This window comes from Oryctolagus cuniculus, chromosome 2, assembly GCF_964237555.1.
Source record: "Oryctolagus cuniculus chromosome 2, mOryCun1.1, whole genome shotgun sequence".
In the NCBI taxonomy this organism is placed as follows: Eukaryota; Metazoa; Chordata; class Mammalia; order Lagomorpha; family Leporidae; genus Oryctolagus; species Oryctolagus cuniculus.
This window is the reverse complement of record NC_091433.1, coordinates 79,263,849-79,283,843: the sequence shown is the minus strand read 5'-3', so window position 1 is coordinate 79,283,843 and position 19,995 is coordinate 79,263,849. Positions and strand designations below refer to the sequence as shown.

Below are 19,995 nucleotides of genomic sequence, written 5' to 3'. Positions count from 1 at the left end.
AAAGAAAAAGAAAAAAGGGGTGGAGGGGTTCAGCTCTTCCTAGACACTGGTAATTTTAAAAGGAGGCCAACCAGGGGCCAGCGCTGTGGCGCAGAGGGTTAACGCCCTGGCCTGAAGCACTGGCATCCCATATGGGCGCCGGTTTGAGTCCCAGCTGCTCCACTTCCAATCCAGCTCTCTGCTTCAGCCTGGGAAAGCAGTAGAAGATGGCCAAGTCCTTGGGCCCCTGCACCCGTATGGGAGACCTGGAAGAAGCTCCTGGCTCCTGGTTTCAGACTGGCGCAGCTACAGCAGTTGTGGGCAATTGGGGAGTGAACCAGCTGATGGAAGACCTCTCTCTCTCTCCGCCTCTCCTCTCTATATAACTCTGACTTGCAAATAAATAAATCTTTAACAACAACAAAAAAAGAAGCCATCCAAGGTCAAGTAGGAAAGTTGGTTCAGACAAAGTGACCATATAATTTATCAGCCACACTGTGACTCTGTATTTGCTCACAGAGGTAAGTTTAAATTTTTGTTTATTAGAAATCACTTTAAACAGAAAATTTATAAAATTAGTATAGAGTGCTCCTATATAACCTTTGTTCAGGTTCATCAGTTTTTAATATTTTTGCTCATGTACTTTATATCTTTTCTTTATCTACTTATAATTAATAAGATTGCAATATATCACTCTATGCCTTTAAAACTGTGTTGCCCATTTCTTAAAGAGGGGTATTTTCTTATATCACTACAGTATAGTAATTAAATTCAAGTAACACTAGAGCAATTTTTTATAATCTAAAATAGAGTATAAATTCCAATTTTGTCAATTTTTCCAATAAAATCTTTCCCAGTTTTCCCCTTCAGTCCAAGGTTATGCATTTTGCATTTAATTGTAATAGCCCCTTAGTCCCTTTTAATTTGGAATAACTTATCAGTCTTTATCTGTCAATATGTTTTCTTTTTTGAAAAATACAGGATAATTATTTTGTAGAATGCTCCTAAATTTGGATTGATCTAATGTTTACAGATTTATTTATGTGTTCCTGGCTAGAACACAACAAATGTGATGTGTCTTTTCTCAGGTATGAATTGTACACAAGGTTTATTTAACTCTCATCAGTGATGTTCATCTGATGACCCAATAAACAGACTGTCAGATTTCTCCACTGTCTTTCCAGGTAATAATCAATCTCTGGGCAGATATGGTGAGAACCATGCAAGCACACTGCTGCTCATAAAACCTGGTACAGGAGATGTAGCATGCATTAATAATGCCGCCTCTACTGTGATAGTTACAAATAGGGATATTCTAGGTCCACAGTCAGTCCACAGTGATTAGTGGGCATTCTACAGCAAGAAAAATTTCCACTCTATTCATTCATACACTCACTTATTATCACTGTATGAACATATCTATTTTAACCAATGGGTTATAAAACTCACTACTATCATTATGCAGAGTCAGATTGTCCCAGATTTGGGTAGTGGCACCCACTTCAAGTTGGTTTCTGTGATCTTCTGACATGTTTCTGTTTGTGTTTGAGCACTGCCTTACCTTCTATCACCACAAAATGTTGCCAGCTGATTTTATACCTGCCCTGTCGTAGCCCTGAAATCAACCCCCTCAACTCCTCCCAAGACTTCCACTACCTTTTAATAGCGTGGAGAACCTCATATGGAAACCAGGATCTGGGAAATAGGCTTACTCCATTGCCACTGATGTCTCACTGTTTTCTAGGGTTTTTTGTTTGTTTGTTTGTTTGTTTTCCCACAAGATGATTCTAGTATCAACAACTTCCATGCAACTGCACAATTTTCTCCTTTTTCTTCTCCCATTCCCCATTTGCTTATTTCTTTTGCTATACTAAGAGTCCTGGCTCCCAACACATTCACTACAGACTACCTAACATAGTTTCAGAATTATGACATCACACAGCACAAAAAAACAAAACAAACAAAATGGGACGAGAGTCTGACACAGTGGCTTAGGTTGCCACTTAGGACCCTGCCATACCATATCAGAATGCCTAGTATGAGTCACAGCTACTCTGTTTCAGATGCAGCTTCCTACTAATACACATGCTGGGAGGCAGGCAGATGATGGCTCAAGTACTTGGGTCCCTGCCACTCATGTGCTAGACCCAGATGGAGTTCCAGGCTCCTGGCTTCTACTTGGCCCAGACCTGGCTATTTTGGGCGTTCATGGATTAAACCAGTACATGGAAGATCACTGTCTCTCTGCCTTTCAAATAAAATGAAAATAAAAATTAAGACAAAGCAAAATTTCTGAAACTCTAAATTATGTTACAGTTACTTGGATTTGTTATTTCTTTCACTAGTTATTTGAAACAAATAGTTCATTTGTTTCTGTTTGTACTCAGATCTTAGTTTTTTCTCAGATTTAATTTTTAAAAATATTTACTTATTAATTTGAAAAGTAGAGTTGCAGAGAAAGAGATCTTCCATCTACTGGTTTACACCCCCAATGGCCACAAACGCCAGGGCTGGGCCAGGCTGAAGTCAGGAGTCCGTCTGGGTCTCTCACGTGGGTGCAGGGGTCCAAGTACCTGAGCCATCTTCCACTATTTCCCCAGGTACATTAGCAGAGAGCGGAATCAGAAGTGGAGAAGCTGGGGCTTGAACCAGCGCTCATATGGGAGGCCAGTGTCACAGATGGTGGCTTTTAGTTTGCTGTGCCACAATGCCAGCTGCTAATTGTTTTAAAAATATGTGGAATATTAACATGCTTTCAGAAATTAAAATTATACCAAAATGCTATACTCTAGGAAACCTCTTACCTCTACAGTACCCTTTCCTTTCTGAAATCCTAACCTCCTTATAGGTAGCCAATTTTAATGGTTTGTAGTTTATCCTTCCTGTGCCCATTTGGAAAAGAAAAAATGCAGACACATAAATCTCTTACATGAAAACTCCCCAGTATATATTAATAATTATTTCTGCCCCCAAATAACAACCTCAGCACTTGGCAGCCTAGCAGAACAACATTACCTCATCTAGTTTCTGAGGGTCTGGAATCTGGGAGTGGTTAGCTGGACGATTCGGACTCTCCAAGCATCTCTCACACATGCAGCCAAGCTGCAAGCTGGGGCCACAATATCCCAAGACTTGTCCGAGGCTGAGAAATCTGTCTCCCACCATTTCCATGTGGTTGCTGACAGCCTTTGGCTATTGGTTAGAGACTTTATGCTTCTCTGTAGGGCAGCTTTCAGCATGGCAGCTTGCTCCCTCCAGGGTAAGTAAGGCAAAACAATGAGAAAGACAGAGACCAAGACAAAATGACCATCCCATCAATTCTGCTGTATAATGTTGATCAAAAAGAATAACCCTGGTACAACATGGGAGAGTACACAAAGGTGTGAACACTAGGTAGGAGATGGGGTGATCAGGGGCCTTCTTGAAGGCTAGCTACTCCACTGGGTTTCTTATAAAAAGAACGGTATTCATAAATACTAACTGTATCTTAGGATGCAATCCTTCAGCAGATCACAGAGAACGTCATTATTTCATAAATGTGGAATGTTCATAGACCACAGATTATTCAAACAATCTCCTGCACTGCGGCATTAAGGTAGGCTCCAATATTTTATAATTACAAATAACAGATAACATACTGCTTCTATATTTTTTCATGGAAAGTCAAATTGTTAGAAAATCTGGTCTGGATCACTAATATATTAAACTGTTTTCGAGAAGATCAGTAACACATTTTTAGAATGGAAATTTAAAAACCTGAATTTGACTTTTAGTGAAGTTTCACACTGTATTTCTCTGCTTTTAATTTTTAAAAATTTTATTTAAAAATTTTTATTTATTTTCTTCTTTTATTTGAAATGCAGCGAGACAGAGAGAGCTTTTCTATCTATTGGTTCACTCCTCTAATGCCCACAACAGCTGGGGGAGGGCCAAGCCAAAGTCGGGAGTCAGGAACTCAACCCAGGTCTCCCACATGGGTGGCAGGGACCCAAGTACTTCAGCTATGTGTGTGGATCAGCCAGAAGTTGGATCAGAAGCAGAGCCAGGACTCGAAGTAGGCACTCTAATATGGAATGCAAGTGTCCGAAATGGTGTCTCAAACGTTGCATCAAATACTTACTCTTATTATGCATTTCTTAAGCAACTGATATAAGTGGTAATGTACCATGGTCCATAATTCTTACCTGCCTCTGTCTCCATAAAGAAGAAAGGAGATTGTAGTAGCATCATTAAACCAGAATTAAACACTTTTTCTTAGAGGGCAAACATTTCAGTGGATATTAAGCACATCTGTAGAAGAGAGGTGACAACTAGGTAGGGGTGAAATTTCTAAGTGCTCATGACAGGGTTCAAGAAACTTGACAGTTGTGTGAAGAAATGGAATTACCTGGTATCGATGGAAAAGGTCATAGGCCAAGATGTATTTTTATAAAACAGTAAGAAGATGAATTGTGCAATAAATAGTAAATTCCCAAACGTGGTAACTGTAATCATGTTACGTGGATGAACAACTAAAGTATTTAAGCATGAACCACCACAATGTCTTCAAGTAACTCTCAAATGGTTCAGAGAAGACAAATATACATGGAGAGAAAAACATATAAAACAATCCTGGGACATGCTGACAATTCCCAAATCTATGTGAAGCAGAGATAGGTATTCATTTTACTGGTTTTAACTTTTCTGTAAGTTGAAAATTTTTCAAAATGAAAATAATTAAAAATTGGGAAAAGCAGTGGAGAAGCTTGACATCAACAATACATCTTACTCATACAATTCTAATAGCTCAACTGAATTACCTAACGGTTTAAAAGGCAATTTTAAAGCAAAAACAATAGTGGGATTTGAATGAAACAGTATACTCTGTAAAAAACAAACAAAAAATTATACTTCAATAAAATGAAGTCTGGTATCTATTTATCAAAGGTCTAATTACAAGTTTTAGGTTTTATATCATTAAGTTTTCTGAGGATACAAAAATAATGAAATTTCTGTTATTATCCACCCAAACCTTCTCTAAGATTTCAATGTAGAATTGGATTACTTTTGAAGATACAAACAAATGTTAATCCTCCCTTTATAAGGTTTGCCAGCACATGAATCAAGGCCACCTCAGGATAAATATATCTGCATTCTATAGCTGGATTCATGCTGAAACTTATTAAAAACTGGTCAGTTTTTCTTGAAAAAAAAAAAAATCAGCCAACCATGTCAGATTTGTTTTAGCCTACTTTGGAAAAGTTTTTTTGACTGAAGAACTAATATGAAAAATTAAGATAATAAAGAAAGGAAAATGAAACAAGAATAAACTCACAAAACTCAAAACTGTTTTATAAAATAAAGCAGTAGCTTCTTTCACATCAGCACATGTATGACACCTATGAAAATAAGGGAAAGTATTCTCACCAAAAATCCTATCTCAACGAGGTAGGGCTGTTCTCAGTCTTGCATGGTTCTTAATCTTTTGCTTAGCCTAAAACACCCTAAAATGATTCACTATTTACACAAAGTCATGGCTAGGGACAGGGAAAGGTTGATCATGGAAAATCTCCTTTAACACTCTTCAGAAAAACGAGAGAATTCTTGAGGTATTAATAAGTTTGAGGACCGGTGGTGTGGTGTAGTGGGTAGAGCTGCCGCCTGCAGTGCTGGCATCCCATATGGGTGCTGGTTCAAGTCCCAGCTTCTCCACTTCCGATACAGCTCTCTGCTGTGGCCTGGGAAAGCAGTAGATCCTTGGGCCCCTGCACCCGCGTGGAAGACCCAGAAGAAGCTCCTGGCTTCTGACTACTGACTTCAGATCAATGCAGGTCCGGCCTTTGCAGCCAGTTGGGGAGTGAACCAGCAGATGGAAGACCTCTCTCTCTGTCTCTTCTTTTCTCTCTGTGTAACTCTTTCAAATAAATAAATAAATCTTAAAAAAAAAATAAGTTTGGAAACTGCTTTATGAACTAGCTAAATGTTAACAAATATTTTAAATCAACACATTTGTAGATGTGATACTTTTAATATTTAGCTGAGAATATTTATTATAACAGCCTCATTATAATCAACAGAATCAAAAATTATTTTATTTAAAAATGAGATCAAATTAAAACTGGTAGTATGTAAATGAAAATTTTAGAAAAATTTGAGGATATATGTATACTTTCTCACAAAAACAATACAGTAAAAAGGAGACTTTATATTACATACAATAAAGAATTCTTAGATAAAATTATGAAATACCTTTTAAAACTAAGGGTATACCTACAACATTAGGCAATCAATAAGTTTTAATTGAATAGGAAAATTGAATAGGAAAGTTTTACAATTTCTTTCTTTCTTTTTTAAAGACTGAACTCCATCTGTACCTCCCATGTGGATGGCAAGGACTCAAGTACTTGAGCTATCATCTGCTGTTTTGCTGGCACAACAGTAGGAAGCTAGATCGGAAGTAGAGTAGCAAAGACTCAAAATGGCATTCTGATATGGAATGCAGTGTCCCAACCCACAGCTTAGCTTGATTTGACATGATGACTACCCCACAGTTTTTCTGTTGATATTTATTTCATTTATCTAGGACTACAGAAGCCCAATGACAATTCTGAATACAGTCAGTATGCAACTGATCATCTGTATTTTTTCCTCAGTAACAAACCTATTACTAGGACCAAAAATGGACCAAACATTGCACACTTTATCATAGAAAAGTTTTATGTAGCATAGATTTATACATGAAAGGTATACTCCTCCTCACCTTTAATGTAATGGAACTTAGTTTTGTTTTAAATGATCTAACTAAAGAATAAGTTTGTTGGTTTATTTAATAGCAGCTGAATGTAGAAATTGGGGATTCAGGCATGACAGACCAACACAGATTTATCAAGCAAACCACCAGATTAGATGCCTTATCAAGGCTCCTTTCCAATCTTTTAATCAATTTTAATTTGTCTACGTGACGCATCATTTCTTCTATTTTTTAGTATTATTGGAATGCATAACAAAACATCAAAAATGTTCCATTTCATAGTAAAATAGCCCATGAAGCACCCATCTACTCAATGATTACTCATTCAACAAATGTTTATTAAGTGCTGGGACCATAACAATGAACAAAGAGAAAAAGAAAAAGAAAAAAAAAAAAAGAAGAAGAAGTTAGTCCAGAAGAGTGGGAATCAAGATTTAAATAAGAAAAAAAAAAAAAAAAAGTAACTGAAATCACTGCCAATGGTGCAAGACGGGCAATGTAAAGGATGACTGCCAGCTACTCTGGATACTAGTTTGTATGAGGGGTCTGGAAAAGTTTACTTGTGGTAGTGATTTTTTAATTGAACTTTAAAAATCAAGAGACAGCAGTTAGGCAAAGATGTTAAGAAACAGCATTTCATACAAAGGAATCAACACTCTAGAGACAAGACAGAGAAGGTAGAATACCAGATAGAAACCAACTTGAGTGATAGAAAGGAGGTTAGTATGGCTGGAATCTAAGCAACAGGCAAAGTGTTGAACAATGCAGTCAAATGGGTAGATAAAGGCCAGAAAAAATGTTTTGAGTTTTATTTGAAGTAAAATGACTTTTAAGAAGATAAATGAAATAAACCAGTCAATGTTATTAAAATTTTTTCTGGCTGCTACTGGTATTGAAATTTCATGGCCAGCGCCACGGCTCACTTGGCTAACCCTCCGCCTGCGGCGCCGGCACACCGGGTTCTAGTCCCGGTCAGGGCGCCGGATTCTGTCCCGGTTGCTCCTCTTCCAGTCCAGCTCTCTGCTGTGGCCCGGAAGGCAGTGGAGGATGGCCCAAGTACATGGGCCCTGCATCTGCATGGGAGACCAGGAGGAAGCACCTGGCTCCTGGCTTCAGATCAGCGCGGTGCACCAGCCATAGCGGCCACTTGGGGGGTGAACCAACGGCAAAGGAAGACCTTTCTCTCTGTCTCTCTCTCTCTCTCACTGTCTAACTATCTGTCAAAAAAAAAAAAAATTCACAATAAGGGATATGGATCTGGTATCAATATTACTAGATCAATAGAAAAGAAGGGCCCAAGGATTTAAGTTTATTAAGTAATAAATGTTGCTTTTTAAAAATGATTTATTTGAAAGGCAGAGTTACAGAGCGAGAGTGACAGTGGGAGAGAGAAAGAAAGAGAGAGAGAGAGAGAGAAAGAAGGCATGGAGAGATCTTCCATCTTCTGGTTCATTCCTCAGATAGCCACAACAGCTGGGGCTGGGCCAGGCTGAAGCCAGAAGCCAGGAACTTTAATCAGGTCTCCCACATGTGTGAAGGAGTCCAAGGACTAGGGCCACCTTCCACTGCTTTTCCAGGCACATAGCAGGAAGCTGGATTGGAAGTGGAGTAGCTGTGACTTGAACTGCTGCCCATATATGGGATGCCAGCATCACAGGAGATGACTTAACCCATTAAGCCACAACAGCTGCCCGATAAACGTAGCAAGATATTCAACAATGGATCCTAGATAAAACTTAAGTGTAAAGAACAGGGATGTAATTTTATGTCAAAATACATTTCTGCTGGAAAAGAAAGTCAAATGTAAAATACAAAATCATAAAATCACTTCACAGGGTAACTTTATGTAAATTGTAGTGTACCTGAAGCACTTTCTAAACTCAACACACAAAATTCAGAAATTTTAAAGAAAATGATTATTGTTTGCAGTACAGTAAAACACATCACAAGGCCTGGCATAAAGTAAATGCTTAAGAAATGTGAGCCAAGATTTTGTATGGAATCTAACAGCCTACGACAGCAAGCTGAAAAATAACAGGAACCACACACACACATCTATTTTCCTGTAAACTCAACTACTGTCTCTTCTTTCAGCTTCTTAACCACTATCCCGTCTAGCCATAAATCTGCAGTTAGTGATGGCTACTCCTCTGCATTGCAGAAAAAGGATTAAGAAGAGTACTGCGTTTCCGAAGATCATCAGTGACTCTCCTTCCTATTCCAAAGCCTCGCTAAACTGCCCCTATCAAATGAGTCTAATCTGGTTAGCCTCACCCCACCAGCTAGCTTCTGTTCCTCCTTGACAGCTGCTGAAACAGCAGGCTGGAAGGTGTTAAATGCAGTTGTAAGGACACTTCTGCCCGGAAATGTGAGGCAGAAAAGTAAACATCTGTTTGAAGACTTCTCTGGTCTTAACTCAATTTATATCTTTTGCATCATATCCTCCTCCAGTTTCCTCAACCTTATGAATGAATAACATAAGACAGGGATACTAACAATGTACACAGCAAAAACTCCACTAGTAACCCTCCAACACTAAGCTAGTTACTTTAACTATGGTGCCTGCTTGATTCTAAATTATTTTCATAATTCCACTACTTAGTAACACTAAGTAACACCTCCTATATTTTAATAAAAACTCATGCCATTTGTTCAGTGACATATTAAAGTTTCAGAAAAATAGGTCTTCTAAATTAAGACAAGCTAGGAAAATATGTGCTGCTCTATGGCTGAGCCAAAGACTGAATGGAATTAATATTACAGCATAGAAAAGAGGAATGAAAAGGTAGCTACCAACTGATAGCATAAGCAGTTGTTGATAACTTCTTTTCTTACAATTCAACAACACTAAAATCATAACTTTGTTTTTATTCAGTTTTAAAAGTTAAACAATTGTGTTCTCTCTACCATTATGTGAACAGTACTGAGAATCCAATAATATATCCCCCTTTATCTCAGTTACTGAAATCTAGGTTTCTGACTTAACAGATTTAGAAAAACGGGCATACCACAAGACTTCCTCCTGCTCATGATATCTTGCTCAATGCTTATATCCTCAGAGTGTCCACTATAGAGTAATGACGGGTACCATATAGTAATGACTCATTAAAAATAATGTCAAGACTTCTGGGAAAACAAAAATAGGTACACTTTTCCTTGTTCTTCCCACTAAGTGCATTTAAAACTCCTGGACACCACCTATAATACAAACGTTAGAAGACTCTCAAAGGTGAAGAGAAGGACGACAGACTAGGGGCTCCAGTACTCAAGGAATGATATGGTGGTGTGTTCCCAAGTCCTTTTTGTCCCACATAGCACAGAGACTTAAGTGCTGTAGAGTTGGCAACCCACAGATGCCAACTGGCACAGACAAAAAAAAGTCCTCTCTAATTAAAGGAACAGAAAAAGCAGTACCTAGCAAGACAGAAAACCTTTACATAATAGCCAATCTACTCCAACCAAATACCTCACTCACATGCACAAAAAAAAAAAACAAAAGAAAATTAAAACAAACAAACAAAACAAACCTGTCCCCACACTTCCATGCCAGCAGAGACCTTCTGATGAGTCTAAATGAGCCTTCTCACCAGGCTTTAATGGGAAACTCACGAGGCAGGACTATCATTTCTGCTAGGCAGTAATTAGTACCTCTTCCCTCCAGTGTTGCTGGAACTATGGACTTCCATTCTCACCTGGCAATAGCAACATGCCCCTACAGTTTCCCACTTGGATGGTATTAGAGGAGACCTCAGTACAGAATCAAGGCTTTCATTACAGCTCAATAGTAATGAGGCTACTCTTCTCCCCTACCTACCATGTTATCAGTGGTGACCATGTGGGTAAAAGTAAAAAGACAGTAATACACTTACCAAGCAAGAAGGTAGCCTTGGAGGCTTGGTAAGAAGGCAGAAATCCCACCCATACCCAGCAATAATGAGAAACTCTCTCTTGGGTATCAAAAGTGAATGGGTGGGGGACCAGCACTGTGGTATAGCAGGTAAAGCTGCCACCTGCGGTGTTGGCATCCCATATGGGCACTGGTTCGAGTCCCCGCTGTTCTACTTCCAATCCAGCTCTCTGCTATGACCTGGGAAAGCAGCTGAGGATGGCCCAAGTGCTTGGGCCCCTGCACCCACGTGAGAGACCTGGAGGAAGCTCCTGGCTCATGGCTTTCGATGAACCCTGCTCCGGCCATGGCGGCCATTTGGGGAGTAAACCAGGGGATGGAAGACTTCTCTCTATATATAAATTCCTCTGGTTGTATTTTTTCCCCCTAGGAAAAAAATTAAAAAGCATAACAAAAACAGCAGAAACCATAAATGAGAATGCAAAGATCAATAAATAAATAAATAAATAGGTAGAAAGACTAGACTTCCAACCACAACTGACTTCAAAAAGGCACTGTCAAATTAAGCCAGCTAAAACAGGTTTTAAAAAGATCCAGAGTCCCATAATATCAAAATATCCAGGTTTCAAAGGAATATCATTTGTCATACCAAGAACTAGGAAGATTTCAAAATAAACAAAAAAAGACAACCTCTAGGTACTATGTTAGTTTCCTACTGTCATTATAACAAATAATCATAGAGTTAGTGGCTTAAAAGAACACAAATTTGTTATATTGCAGTTACAGTAGCCAGAAGTCTGCCACAGGTCTCAGGACCTAAAGACAACAGTTAAAAACCAGAAACTGGCAGCAAAGGTAGGAAACGTGACTCAACTACATGCTATCTGAAAGGAACTCAGTTCAAACACAATGATATTGGTAGGCTGAAAATAAAAGGATGGAAAATACATATCATACAAACATCAATGACAAAAAAAGCAGGCATGGCTATATTAATATTAGATAAAGTAGAATTTACAGCAAAGGGAATTATCTGAAATAATCTTTACGTTATGATAAAAGGGTCAATGTACCAGAAAGATGTAACAATCTTAAATGTATGTACCAAGTCACAAAGTTGCAAAATTTGGTAGACATTAATTTCTAATTATAGTTGGATATATTACTACCCCTCTCTCAATAACTGACAGAATATCTAGGTAGAAAATCAGCAAGAATATAGAACTTTATAACACCATCATTCAACAAGCTCTAATAGATAATTATAAAGCTCTCCATTAAACAAGCTCAGACAACACATTTTTCCATATACCCATGGAATATACCCTATACCATAACAGAGCACATCCTGGCCTTAAAACAAAACTTCTAGAAATCAAGAGTTGAAATAATACAAAATATTGTCCAAGTACAATGGAATTAAACTACTAAGCAGCATCAATAAGATAACAGAAAAATCCAAACACTTAAATCTAAACAACATAAATTCTAATTAGCCCATGGGTTAAAGAGTTGAAATCTCAAAATAAAGAAAAAGGAATAAATTGAACTGTATGAACATGAAAATAGAACACTGAATTGGTAAAATTGCTTTGGGTAGTATGGACATTTTAATTATATTAATTCTTCCAATCCACAAACATGGAAGATTTCCCCATTTTTTGTGTCTTCTTCTATTTATTTCCTTAATGTTTTGTAATTTTCACTGTAGAGATCTTTCATATCTTTAGTTAAATTTATTCCAAAGTGTTCGAAGTTTTTTGTAGTAACTGTGAATGGGACTGATGTTCTTTCTCAGCCATGATTTGTTTACGTACACAAATGCTACTGATTTTTGCATGTTAATTTTATAACTTCGCCAAACTCTCTTACGAGCTCCAATAGTCTCTTGGTGGAGTCTTTTGGGTCCCCTATATTTAGGATCATCTCATCTGCAAGCAGGGATAATCTGACTTCTTCCTAATTTGAATCCCTTTGATTTGTTTTTCTTGCTTAATGGCTCTGGCTAAAACTTCCGGACTTTAGTGAATAGCAATGGTTAGAGTAGGCATCCTTGTCTGGTTCTGGATCTTAGTACAAATGCTTTCAGCCTTTCCTCATTCAATATGATGCTGGCTGTGGGTTTGTCATATACTACCTCAATTGTGTTGAGATATGTTCCTTCTACACCCAATTTGCTTAAGGCTTTTTTTTTATTGTGGAAGGACGTGTATTTTATCAGATGCTTTCTCTGCATCTATTGAGGCAATCATCTTTTTAAAAAGATTTGTTTATATTTGAAAGAGTTACACAGAAAGGGAGAGAAGGAGAGAAATCTTCTTTCTGGTGGATCACTCCCCAGATGGCTGCAACAGCTGCAGCTGAGCTGATCCAAAGCCAGGAGCCAGGAGCTTCTTCCAGGTCTCCCATGAGGGTGCAGGAGCCCAAGGACTTGGGCCTTCTTCTACTGCTTTCCCAGGCCATAGCAGAGAGCTGGATTGAAGTAGAGCAGCTGGACTTGAACCGGCGCTCATACGGGATGCTGGCACTGCAGGCAGTGGCTTTACCCACTATGCCACAGCGTCAGCCCCAGAGAGAAACTTTCAACACTAAATGCTATATCAGAAAAGAAGGGGAAAGAATCTTAAGTCAATTTTCTAAGCTCTCACCTCAAGAACCCAGGAAAAAGTATAAGTTCAACATTAGCATAAGGAAAGAAATTATAAAGAACAGAAACGAATGAAATTGAAAACAGAAGAGAAAAAAAGCTCAATGAAATAAAGATTTTTTTTTACAAAAGAGAAACCAAATGACTGATATCACCACAGACCCTGCAGACATCAAATGAGAAAAGCTGCAAACAACTCGACACACAAATCTGACAAGTTAGATGAAACCAAGTAATTCCTCGAAAGACAAACTACCAAAATGCACACTAGGTGAAATAAGTAACCTGATTTGTCTGATAGGCATTACAAATTTAATCAATAACAGAGTACTAGAGCCAAATGGTTTTACTAATCTACTAAACATTCCAGTAAAAAATAAGACTAACACTGAAATGGAGCCCTGTTGCTTTCAATGCAGACTTTATCAAGCCCCAGTCTCCATATTGTGGCTTATAGTTCCTCTGTCTTTAGTTTAATGATCCCAAGTTAACTCCTTGCTAAAGATTAACTCACTAAATTAAAATAGTATATAAAATATATATTTTATATATTATATATAATATACATGTTATATATAATATATATTTCATATAAATATAAAATAGTATAATTAAATAGTATAAGGGTCAGGTGAAACCTCAAGACCCCAGGTCACAAGACTCAGAATTCCATTATCTCTGAAGTAAATATCCTAATGCTAGACTCTATTTTGAGACCCCAAAGCAACTCCAGATCCTGATGAAACAAGGTAATAACCAATCTACCAGTAGACCCTAGACAGACCAGAGTCCATTCTTACCTCACAGCATCTTCAGAAGAACACACTAAACTTCCTATTGCTGACCATCAAAGGAAGGCCACAAGTACTGCGGACCAAAAAGAAAGCTGCAAATGGAGCTGGTGTTGTGGCACAGCAGGTTAAGCTGCTGCCTGCAATGCCAGCATCCCAAATTAGTGCTGGTTTGAGTCCTGGCTGCTCCACTTCCAATCCAGCTCCCTGTTAATGTGCCAGGGAAAGCAACAGAAGATGGCCAAGAGCTTGGACCCCTGCCACCCACACAGGAGACACAGATGTAGTTCCAGGCTCCTGGTTTCAGCTTGGCTCAGTCCTAGCCATTGAGGCCATTTGGGTAATCAATCAATGGATGGGAGATTTTCTCTCTGTCTCTGTAATTCTGCCTTTCAAATAAATAAAAATAAATTTTAAAAAAGAAAGATAGAAACCTGCATATGAGCTGATCACACAAAGCTCAACCTCAACTTTAATCTGTAAGTTTCACTGCCCTTAGTCCACTGGACAGTACAGGAATTAAGTGATAGATGCATGATCCCTTGCTCTATGCACTGCAAAATGAAGTGCTTCATTCTGCTCCCCTGAATGTTAGTGGTTGTTTGCTTTGTCAAGTGAGCATAGATTTATTTTAGTTCTACAAACACATTTCACAATTTCTTCCAGAAAATAAAAAGCAAAACTAGATAAAGTAGGGGAAAAGTAGAAAGAATATCTCTGATGATGTAAATATTCTATATGTTAACAATATCAATGTTAATATCCTGGCTGTGGTATCATGTTACAGTTTTGCAAGACCTTACCACTAGGGGAAATTAGATAAAGGGTACAGGGGACATTCCTGAATTACTTTGTATACTTACATGTGAACCTACAGTTATGTTAAAATAAATGTTTAATAAAATTTTCAAAGACTAGAGCTCATAACCATTGTAATACCAAAGCATTAATGAATTCTGTCAATGTGCTATTTTAAGAAAACAAGTATTAACAGCACTTTATTATAATAAATTTAAAAGAATCATTTAAAATAGCAGCAATTTGGTTGTAGTTAAAGCTCTAATACAACGTGCAATGAAAATAACACAGTTGGTACAGTCTACTAGGGAGAATGCCAGCTGCTTGGAGAGTATACACTAATAAGTTATGCTTCACAAATATGTCGTTTCAATGAGTCGAAAGATCATGATGTTTTTAACATCAGCCTAATGGCTGTAAGTACATAAAACAGTTGATGGGAAGAGCTTGAAGTATAGTGCTTGAGTTATTTAAACAGAAAGTTTCTGAGTCCTCCCATACCATGTATATACGTAACTGCCTGTAACTCATACAAAACCTGTTTACATTATTTGAGCTGCCTCTGTGGACAGCTTATACATTTTGAATACTATCTTTTCTTAGAGATTCTAATTACTGTTTTTTGTAAAGTATTGAATGCTAACCAAGCCTACTGATTGATCAGACAGCAAAGGCTTAACAGAATTTATGAAGTTTGATAGATCACTTAAATTACCAAATTAATTGTGCTATAATAATAGAATGGTGAGTCCTGTAGATAATATTAATTAGGTAAATATTATCTTTTGGAAAGGAAGAACCTTTAATACAGTAGAAAAGCACTGTATCAACAAGATGGAATTAAGCCCTGAGTTTATGAGCTGGTCTGATTTTATTTTTGCATTGGGAAGGACCACATCCCTCCAAATGAATAAATAGTTTAAAAGGTGAAAAAAAATAAGTAAAATGATTCTACATATGTAAGAGTAGTGACTCAAACTCTAACAATTTCCTTAGTGACCCTACGAACTTGCAAAGGCAACTTAACCTCTCCCCTGAAAGATGGACAATGATGTCTACCTCATAGCTTCCTTATGAGGACTTAGTGCCCTCAGAACAGCCCTGGCTCCTGGAGGAATGCAGAGGGTGTCCACTATTATTCTTGTATTTTACATAAACTTCTTCAAAGAAAGCTTAGTTTACTGTGGGTAATATGAAAAAAAATCAATATAAATTACAAAACAATAAATGCTAAAAAGAAGAAATTAACTAGTTTCAAATAAGCCACTGAACTATTTGTTCAAGGTGCAAATAATATTTCAAAAACTCAAATTGGGGTTGGCTCTGTAGCACAGTAGGCTAAGCATTCACCTGCAGTCCTAGCATCCCATTCGAGCACCGGTTCATGTCCCACCTGCTCCTCGTCTGATCCAGCTCTCTGCTTATGGCCTGAGAAAGCACCAGAGGATAGCCCAAGTGCTTGGGCCCCTGCACCCACGTGAGAGACCTGGAGGAAGCTCCTGGCTCCTGGCTTCAGATTGGCACAGCTCTGGCCATTGCAGCCATTTGGGGAGTGAACCAGCAGATGGAAGACTTTTTTTCTGTCTCTCCTTCTCAATATTTGTAACTCTGCCTTCCAAATAAATAAATAAAGTATTTAAAAATTTTTTAAATTAATGTGTTAAGTCATTGTATGGTCTTTTTAAAAAGGTGCTAGCTTTGCATTCTTCTCATCTTCCTGGTTTTAAGTTTTCCAATAAAATATTTCAACCTCTATTAATAAAATTGTCCTTAAATTGTCCTATTCGTGTCTCAAGCTACAAACTAACAAAATTTTCTTCAAAATTAGTTAAGAAATTAGCATTTTCAATGTACCTTTAAAATGAGTATTCACACTGTTTTATTTCAACAATAACAAGTTTTAACTTCCTTTGCTATAATATTAATGGTAATTTTTTTTAAAAAACAGGAACTCATCTTAATATAACAATAATTTTCCCCTTGCAAAACTCAGGTGGAAAACTATATAACTTATCTTGAAAAGTAACAAAAGGTTTATTTCCTAGGATGCACATTGAAAAATTATGCTTCTTAACAATTGATATAAATAATTTTTAAAGTTCAAATTACCAGCATGAGAAACTGTCTTAAATTATGTAGGTAATAGTAAAAATATACAACATGTACTATGCAATATGCCATACTATAGCATAGTGCAAAAACAGTGTGGTAAGAACTACTAACAACTGAATGAAAAGAGTGAACATTAGGCTCTGGTTGGACATCCGGAAGTCTGATGTGACAGCTGCAGGCAGACTGATCATTCCAGAATTGGAATGCTCTTAATCAAGGAGTCATCCAACAAATCTGCTGCTACGACAGTACATTTCTCACTCATCATACCAACTGAAATATTTTCAAATTACATAGAAGGGGCATTTGGACTAATGAGTATCCATATCCCACATCAGAGTGCCTAGGTTCAAGTGCTGGATCCACTCCCAATTCCAGCTTCCTGCTAATGTGCATCCTGGAAGGCAACAGGTGATGGCTCAAGTAGTTGGATCTCTGCCACCAAGTAGGAGACCTGGATTGAGTTCTCAGTTCCCAGCTTCAACCTGGCTCAGCCCCAGCCATTGTGGGCATGTGGGGAGTGAATCAGCATGTGGGAACTCTCATTTGTGTGTCTGCTTCTCAAATTAAAAATGTAATAATAACAATAACTCAATTATGTGTAAAGAAGTATACTACTTCTTAACTATAAGAAATCCAGAATAATTTTTTATTAAGATGACTGCAGTATGAAGTGAGAGGTCAAATAAAATGCTTAGTGAGTATTTCTAGAGCCTAGAAAATACGTTATTTTCATTTACTAGTGATTAGACCTTAGTTGTATTTGTTTATTTAATCATTCTAAGTCCTGGAAACAAAGAAGTGAATAAGAGTGACAAAAGTCCAAACTCTCACGAAGTTTTCATTCTACTGGGGAAAACAAGAACAAACTGCAATTTCAGATATCAATAGCTCCTTCAAGAAAACAAAGTACTGGGGTTGGGAACATAGGGGCTCCTTTGAGGAGCAGACATTTGAGCAGAGATTTAACTGATGAACCACGTCAAGTTCTGAGGCAGAGTTCCTTTCAGTTATTTTTATAACCAGGAAAAAAGGCTAAAATGTTACTTCTCAAAATCCATTAACACAACAAACCTCCTTTCAACAAAATTTACATAGACTGTTTTATACTTTTCATATTGGTAATATTGGTATTTCTTTAAAAAAAAAAAAAAGCAAACCAAACCAATCCTTTAGTTGATAACGTAGACTTTCAGAGTCATCATCAATAAAAAAAAAAAAATCAGGATTTCTCCTAAGCATATCATCATCCTCTTACACAATAATGCAGCAGAGTTTACTAAGTCTAAGTGTTGTGCTATAAATACCTAAGTACTTCCCTAAACAAATGGCTATATGTTGGGGGCCCCTAAACTGTAAAACTAAGGCTATTCTGCTGCTTTGTATAGTTTTGTAAAACTTCCTTCTTTAGGTCTAAGACAGGTCCTTGGTCAGTCACATAATTTTCAAATGTTCTATTGGGGCCGGCACTGTGGCTCAGTGGATTAAAGCCCTGGCCTGAAGTGCCGGCATCCCATATGGGTGCTGGTTCAGGTCCCAGCTGCTCCTCTTTCTATCCAGCTCTCAGCTATGGCCTGGGAAAGCAGTAGAGGATGGCCCAAGTCCTTGGGCCCTTGCACCCATGTGGAAGACCCGGAGGAAGCTCCTGGCTCCTGGCTTTGGATCGGAGCAGCTCTGGCCATTGTGACCATGTGGGGAGTAAACCAGCAGATAGAAGACCTCTCTCTCTGTCTCTACCACTCTCTGTAACTCTGTCTTTCAAATAAATAAAATAAATCTTTAAAAAATGTTTTATAAAAAGAGAGGTTCACTCCGTCAGTTTCCTTTAAGGAAGACAGATACTCACTTGTACACTAAGGCTTTGGCTAAGGTATAGTAGTAATCAAAAAGATGGAATCTCAAAAGAGATTTTTTTTCAGCAAGCAAATTCCCAAAGAGAGAATATTTAAGAACAAAAACTTCATTCTCAAGGTAAGTAGTGGTACTACAATTACAGCGTGTATAAAAATAAAGAATGACCTATTTACTTAGAATAATGTCTAATACTTCTAAATTAAGACATTCCTTTCATTATATACCATTTTAAAAACATGCTTAATTTAAAAAATTTACTTTGTAAATAAAACTTCCCCCATAATTCCTTTGGGAACCTACAAGGTCAAGAAAACATTTTGGAGTACATTTCACTTAAGTGCCATTTCACTGTGTTACATAACACAAATGTGTTAAGCAGAACTAGGTTATCACTTCAGCAGAATTAACGTCTATTACTAGACTCTGTTTTTCATATCTGAAAAGTCACATATCATATCCAAAAGAATAGACCTTCTTGAAAAGAACAGATAATAAAATCAGTATTACAACCAACAAGAATTTCATATCTTCCTATCTAAGCAAAGTGCGTACTAGATAGATTTCAAATCAATCTGCATGGATATGGGCATCTGTTCTCCAGGAATCTCCATTCCCCATAAACTAGCAACAGCCAATACAAACTTCCCTGAAATTCACTGCAAATTAAGAGGTAGCCTCTTGTTGTCAATAACTACATAAATATGTCTTTTAAAAAAGTAAAAGTGGATCTAAAAAGCAATGTTGCATTAAATGAATCTACGAGGTGGTCAAGGCAGGCGCTCGGAGAAGGAAAGGTCAGAGGGAGGACACTTCGACACAGAGCCCGTCTTGCTCAGCACTCATAATAGACTGTAGGTCTGTTACTATGAACCGGATTTCTCCTCTGGCTGGAGACCACTGTAAAGCCATCATCACTGCTCTGGGCTTTGGTAAGACACTGTAGAACCTAAGCAGGCCTGAGGCTATGAATTTCAATTTTATATTTAAAATTGGACATTTATATTTAAATTTCTTCTGATCTACACTGATTTAAATAGCTTTATTCTTCTTGTGTATATAATCTTGATTCAGTAACTGAAGCACCTAACATTTCATTAATTGAGAGAAATCATATTACTGTGATTTAACAGTGGTGATATTAATTTTGGCACAGTGGGAAGCTGTCTTTCAATGCAGAGTAATTAAGCAAAACTCTGTATATTTTCAAAGCTTTCTATATATCAGTGTTTTCCATTCA

General features: G+C 37.6%; 1 protein-coding gene across 2 annotated transcripts in view; it reads right to left on the bottom strand.

The window, feature by feature from the left end:
- TNKS (tankyrase) overlaps positions 1-19,995 on the bottom strand; it is a 213,598-nt gene that overhangs the window by 133,890 nt on the left and 59,713 nt on the right. The window lies entirely within an intron of this gene.